The sequence below is a fragment of the Natator depressus genome, chromosome 22 (assembly GCF_965152275.1).
Source record: "Natator depressus isolate rNatDep1 chromosome 22, rNatDep2.hap1, whole genome shotgun sequence".
NCBI lineage: Eukaryota > Metazoa > Chordata > Testudines > Cheloniidae > Natator > Natator depressus.
In genome coordinates this window covers 246,944-254,214 of record NC_134255.1, presented here as the reverse complement: position 1 = coordinate 254,214, position 7,271 = coordinate 246,944, and the positions used below count along the sequence as shown (strand labels likewise).

Below are 7,271 nucleotides of genomic sequence, written 5' to 3'. Positions count from 1 at the left end.
ATAATTTAAGCATTATATGGAGAGGACTAGCTTGAATACAAATGTTAAATCTTTCCTATCACTTTAATAACTGAGACTTCCTCTATCTCAGGTCTATCTATTCAACTGATTTTTGGAATCGGGAGATGGAATAGGAACTGGCTCCATCCACTGCACACATCACCCTGTTATTGCAGTACTGAACCTCCAGGAACGGTGGACCTCCATATGGGGAGAATATCATGGTTGAAGAGCAGCAAAGAAATGTGGTGTTGTCCATGTCAACATTTGGTTCGTACGAAGAGTATGGTTTGAGTCATTTCTAACCCTTTGGTTAGTTATTAGTAACATCTTATTATTAAGCCTCTCAGTTGAAAGGCTGCTCTTGCAGATTTTCCTTTGTCATTGTTTGCAGGTTAGTAACCAGTTTAATAGTTTCTTACTCTATTCTATTTACGTTCCTAAACCGCTCTCCTTAGAACCCTTCCAGAACTGATAGCATGCTGCAAGATGCTCTGAGGCGAGCACCTCCCACGCCCCGCAGCTGCCCAGGTCCCCGAAGCTGGTGGTGCTCTCGCTGCTCTACACACCATCAAGAGAGGAATCTCCATAGATGGGACCAGCATCTCTCCAGAGACCACCCAGAGGGTCACCAGCGCCTTGCCGGATACCTGCCCAGCCTCTGAAACCACCCAGAAAGACCCCAGGTCCCTGCTGGATGCCCGCCCAGCCGGACCTCTCGACCCCAACCGCCCACACCAGGATGAACCAGCCAGCGATACCACTGATGCTGCTGGAACCCCCCCGCTGCAAGGTAACGAGGACACCATCTACCTGCAGTACCCCCTCGCTGCGGACGTGATCATCTTCCCCATCTGCTCTCCGCCCCGAAGCTTCCACCTCCTCGGTGGCATCACCAGGCACCTGAAGAGATGCCACAGCAAGAGGGTCGCCTTCAGCTGTGCCCTCTGCAGCCTGCCCTTCGAGATGCAGAAGCAGTGCAAGACACACCAAGTCGCCTGCAGGAAACGCCTCAAGGGAACAACACAGTCTCCTGCCCCGGCTCCCAGCCCTCCTGCTGCACGCCGGCCCACTGCTCCTGAGTCTCAACAAAGAATCATAGAATCATAGAATCATAGAATATCAGGGTTGGAAGGGACCCCAGAAGGTCATCTAGTCCAACCCCCTGCTCGAAGCAGGACCAATTCCCAGTTAAATCATCCCAGCCAGGGCTTTGTCAAGCCTGACCTTAAAAACCTCTAAGGAAGGAGATTCTACCACCTCCCTAGGTAACGCATTCCAGTGTTTCACCACCCTCTTAGTGAAAAAGTTTTTCCTAATATCCAATCTAAACCTCCCCCATTGCAACTTGAGACCATTACTCCTCGTTCTGTCATCTGCTACCATTGAGAACAGTCTAGAGCCATCCTCTTTGGAACCCCCTTTCAGGTAGTTGAAAGCAGCTATCAAATCCCCCCTCATTCTTCTCTTCTGCAGACTAAATAATCCCAGCTCCCTCAGCCTCTCTTCATAAGTCATGTGCTCTAGACCCCTAATCATTTTTGTTGCCCTTCGCTGGACTCTCTCCAATTTATCCACATCCTTCTTGTAGTGTGGGGCCCAAAACTGGACACAGTACTCCAGATGAGGCCTCACCAGTGTCGAATAGAGGGGAACGATCACATCCCTCGATCTGCTCGCTATGCCCCTACTTATACATCCCAAAATGCCATTGGCCTTCTTGGCAACAAGGGCACACTGTTGACTCATATCCAGCTTCTCGTCCACTGTCACCCCTAGGTCCTTTTCCGCAGAACTGCTGCCTAGCCATTCGGTCCCTAGTCTGTAGCGGTGCATTGGATTCTTCCATCCTAAGTGCAGGACCCTGCACTTATCCTTATTGAACCTCATCAGATTTCTTTTGGCCCAATCCTCCAATTTGTCTAGGTCCTTCTGTATCCTATCCCTCCCCTCCAGCGTATCTACCACTCCTCCCAGTTTAGTATCATCTGCAAATTTGCTGAGAGTGCAATCCACACCATCCTCCAGATCATTTATGAAGATATTGAACAAAACCGGCCCCAGGACCGACCCCTGGGGCACTCCACTTGACACCGGCTGCCAACTAGACATGGAGCCATTGATCACTACCCGTTGAGCCCGACAATCTAGCCAGCTTTCTACCCACCTTATAGTGCATTCATCTAGCCCATACTTCCTTAACTTGCTGACAAGAATACTGTGGGAGACTGTGTCAAAAGCTTTGCTAAAGTCAAGAAACAATACATCCACTGCTTTCCCTTCATCCACAGAACCAGTAATCTCATCATAAAAGGCGATTAGATTAGTCAGGCATGACCTTCCCTTGGTGAATCCATGCTGACTGTTCCTGATCACTTTCCTCTCATGTAAGTGCTTCAGGATTGATTCTTTGAGGACCTGCTCCATGATTTTTCCAGGGACTGAGGTGAGGCTGACTGGCCTGTAGTTCCCAGGATCCTCCTTCTTCCCTTTTTTAAAGATTGGCACTACATTAGCCTTTTTCCAGTCATCCGGGACTTCCCCCGTTCGCCACGAGTTTTCAAAGATAATGGCCAAGGGCTCTGCAATCACAGCCGCCAATTCCTTCAGCACTCTCGGATGCAACTCATCCGGCCCCATGGACTTGTGCACATCCAGCTTTTCTAAATAGTCCCTAACCACCTCTATCTCCACAGAGGGCTGGCCATCTCTTCCCCATTCTGTGATGCCCAGCGCAGCAGTCTGGGAGCTGACCTTGTTAGTGAAAACAGAGGCAAAAAAAGCATTGAGTACATTAGCTTTTTCCACATCCTCTGTCACTAGGTTGCCTCCCTCATTCAGTAAGGGGCCCACACTTTCCTTGGCTTTCTTCTTGTTGCCAACATACCTGAAGAAACCCTTCTTGTTACTCTTGACATCTCTTGCTACCTGCAGCTCCAGGTGCGATTTGGCCCTCCTTATATCTTTCCTACATGCCCGAGCAATATTTTTATACTCTTCCCTGGTCATATGTCCAACCTTCCACTTCTTGTAAGCTTCTTTTTTATGTTTAAGATCCGCTAGGATTTCACCATTAAGCCAAGCTGGTCGCTTGCCATGTTTACTATTCTTTCGACTCATCGGGATGGTTTGTCCCTGTAACCTCAACAGGGATTCCTTGAAATACAGCCAGCTCTCCTGGACTCCCTTCCCCTTCATGTTAGTCCCCCAGGGGATCCTGGCCATCTGTTCCCTGAGGGAGTCGAAGTCCGCTTTCCTGAAGTCCAGGGTCCGTATCCTGCTGCTTACCTTTCTTCCCTGCGTCAGGATCCTGAACTCAACCAACTCATGGTCACTGCCTCCCAGATTCCCATCCACTTTTGCTCCCCCCACTAATTCTACCCGGTTTGTGAGCAGCAGGTCAAGAAAAGCGCCCCCCCTAGTTGGCTCCCCTAGCACTTGCGCCAGGAAATTGTCCCCTACGCTTTCCAAAAACTTCCTGGATTGTCTATGCACCGCTGTATTGCTCTCCCAGCAGATATCAGGAAAATTAAAGTCACCCATGAGAATCAGGGCATGCGATCTAGTAGCTTCCATGAGTTGCCGGAAGAAAGCCTCATCCACCTCATCCCCCTGGTCCGGTGGTCTATAGCAGACTCCCACCACTACATCACTCTTGTTGCACACACTTCTAAACTTAATCCAGAGACACTCAGGTTTTACCACAGTTTCGTACCGGAGCTCTGAGCAGTCATACTGCTCCCTTACATACAGTGCTACTCCCCCACCTTTTCTGCCCTGCCTGTCCTTCCTGAACAGTTTATAACCATCCATGACTGTACTCCAGTCATGTGAGTTATCCCACCAAGTCTCTGTTATTCCAATCACGTCATAGTTCCTTGACATCACCAGGACCTCCAGTTCTCCCTGCTTGTTTCCAAGGCTTTGTGCATTTGTATATAAGCACTTGAGATAACCTGGTGATCGCCCCAATAGCGATTGCGCAAGCTGCTGCCATCAAGAAGCCTTCCCCCATCTCCAGGCCAGTGCAACGGGGTGCTGCAATCAAGAAGGTACCTGCTGCCTCGGGGAAAACCATCCAGGTCCTCACCAGCAGGAGGCCCGTCTCACTCTCCCACATCACCAAGCAAATCTCCATACTGAGATGACTCAGTACTACCCTGCCCCCTGCCCAGCACATCCCCATCCCCAGAAGGATCAGCGCCCCATTGCGCATAGCTGCTTGAGATACTGTCACCGGAAGAGCCAGCGCTGCCCCTCAGACTGCTCAGCGAACTCCAACTGCTGGAGGAGCCAGAGCCACACCTCAGACCGCCCTGCGAACTCCAGCAGCAAGGGGAGTCAGTGCTGCCCCTCAGACCGCTCAGCGAACTCCAACTGCCGGAGGAGCCAGTGCAAAGCCTCAGACCGCCCTGCGAGCTCCAGACGTTACTGGAGGAACCAGCCCCGCAGCCACAGGAAAGCACTGGGCCCTCATCCCCAGATGGTCCAGCACGGCCCCCGAGTCCATTCTGCGGGACCCTGCCTATGGGAGATCTCACACTCCAGCAGCAACTGCCCAGGCAGCAGCCACTCCTAGAAGGACCAGCGGTGTCCCAGCAACCCCCGAGCTGGACAGCGTCTCTCCGACCATGAGCAACGCCAGCATCCCACCAGAGATCCCGCCCCAGCACCCAACAGAAGGGAATCCTGACTCACGAGATAGAAGGCAGGCCGACCATGCGGGCTTTGAGCCTGCACGAGACGAGGTCGAGGACCATGAGGGCCAGCAGCCAATGGTGAGGGCTGCCACTCTGTGGCAGACTGCCTGGACCGAGGAGCTACAAGCGGCAGCTTCCTTTGACGACTTCGACCTCCTCGTAGACAGGCTCACCCAAGAACTGTCTGCTGAAACCACTCTCAGGAGAAGTTACAAGCAGGAGAACGCCCAGCCTGCCCACAGAACTCCTGCTCCAAACCTCAACACCAACACCAGGGGAGCCAGAAGTAGAGACGCCAGCCGCCGCTACGATCCAGCAGCAGCTTCAAGGATCCAAAAGATGTACCGGGCAAACCCCTCCAAAGCCATGAGGGAGATCCTCGATGGGCCCTCGCCCTGCAGCACGATCCCATCTGAGCGTCTCTACAGCTACTTCAAGGATGTATTCGACCGCACAGCCCAGAATGACGCTCAGCACCCAGAGTGCCTCCACCCCCTGCCCCGTGTCGACGAAGCAGGTGTCCTGGAAACTGACTTTATGCCCAGGGAAGCGATGGCCAGACTCTCAAAAACAAAAAACACAGCTCCTGGGAAAGACGGCATCCACTACAGCCTCCTGAAAAAGTGAGCTCCTGGCTGCCTGGTCCTCGCCAGCTCTTCAACCAGTGCAAGCAATTCTGCTGGACTCCCAGCTCCTGGAAGAATGCCATGACCATACTGGTGTACAAGAAGGGTGAGCGGGATGACCCCAGCAACTGGAGGCCCATCTCCCTCTGCTCCATGATGTACAAGCTCTATGCCAGCTGCCTGGCGTCGAGGATCACGGAGTGGTTGGTGAGTGGGGGAGCCATCAGCTCCACCCAGAAAGGCTTCATGTCCTGCGAGGGCTGCTATGAACACCACTTTGTCCTCCAAACCATCATTGAAATGGCCAGAAGGGCGCGGAGGCAGTGCACGGCAGCATGGCTCGACCTGGCTAACGCCTTTGAGTCCATGCCCCACCACCACCTCTGTGCCATGCTCCAGGAGTTTGGGATGCCAGAGAACTTCCTCCATGTGATCCAAGAGGTGTACGAGGGATGCAGCACCACCATTCGCTCGGTCGAAGGGGAGACCGCCGAGATCCTGATCTGGAGCGGAGTTAAGCAGGGCTGTCCCCTAAGCCCCATCATCTTTAACCTTGCCATGGAGCCGTTGCTGCGAGCGATCTCCAATGGCGCAGATGGCTTCAACCTCCATGGTGAGAGGGTGAGCATCCTGGCTTATGCGGATGACCTGGCCCTGACCGCGGACGACCCAGATAACCTCCAATGTATGCTAGATGGCACCAGTCGAGCTGCTGATTGGATGGGGCTCCGCTTCAATGCAAGGAAGTGCGCATCTCTCCACATCGATGGCAGAAAAAGGGACTCGGTGCAGACGACAGTGTTCCAGATCCAGGGCGAGCCCATCATCCCCCTGGCAGAGGGGCAGGCCTACCGGCACCTCCGCATGCCAACGGGTTTCCGTGTCCGGCAGACACCTGAGGACACCATCCAGGAGATCTTGCAGGATGCCGCCAAGATCGACACCTCACTGCTAGCACCGTGGCAAAAGATAAACTCCCTGAACACCTTTCTGATCCCCCCCATCTCATTCATCCTAAGGGGATCTGCCATGGCGAAGGTACCCCTCAACAAGGCAGACAAGATCATCCGGCAGCTGGTGAAGAAGTGGCTGTTCCTTCCCCAGAGAGCCAGCAATGAGCTGGTGTACATCACCTGCAGGCATGGCCGTGCCAATATCCCCAGCATGGGTGACCTGTGTGACATCGTGGTGATCACCCACGCCTTCCACCTGCTGATGTGTCCCGACGCCATGGTAAGGAACATCGCAGAAAACGCCCTCCATGATGCAACAAAGAAGCGGATCGGCAGAGCCCCCTTCAACCAAGACACACCAGCTTCCTGAGCGGTTCTCTGCATGGCGAATTTGGATGGGACCGGCGCGACATCACTTCACTGTGGTCCTACGCTTGCAATACCACGCATCGCCTGGGGAAATGCATCGGCTGCCGCTGGGAGTGGTGCAAGGAGTGCCAGGAGCTGGGAGTCCTGGTGCCGCACATCAGGTCTGAGGACAACACCATCGACTCCCCGAGCGCCAGGGGCATGCTGGAGAGGACCCTGAAGGCGGCCATCCACTCGCTGTACATGGAAGCTGTCAAGGTTCCTTCCCTACTCTGAACTCTAGGGTACAGATGTGGAGACCTGCATGAAAAACTCCTAAGCTTACTTTTACCAGCTTAGGTTAAAACTTCCCCAAGGTACAAATTTATTTTATCCTTTGCCCTTGGAATTTCCACTGCCACCACCAAACTTTAACTGGGTTTACTGGGAAACGTAGTTTGGACACGTCTTTCCCCAAAAAATCCTCCCAAACCTTGCACCCCACTTCCTGGGGAAGGTTTGGTAAAAAACCTCACCAATTTGCATAGGTGACCACAGACCCAAACCCTTGGATCTGAGAACAATGAAAAAGCATTCAGTTTTCTTACAAGAAGACTTTTTTAATAGAAGTAAAGGAATCACCT

At 53.0% G+C, this 7,271-nt stretch overlaps 1 pseudogene; it reads left to right on the top strand.

Annotated features, from left to right (window-relative positions):
• LOC141976126 (U2 spliceosomal RNA) lies at window positions 1-206 on the top strand (annotated as a pseudogene).
• The last annotated feature ends 7,065 nt before the right edge of the window (window positions 207-7,271 follow it).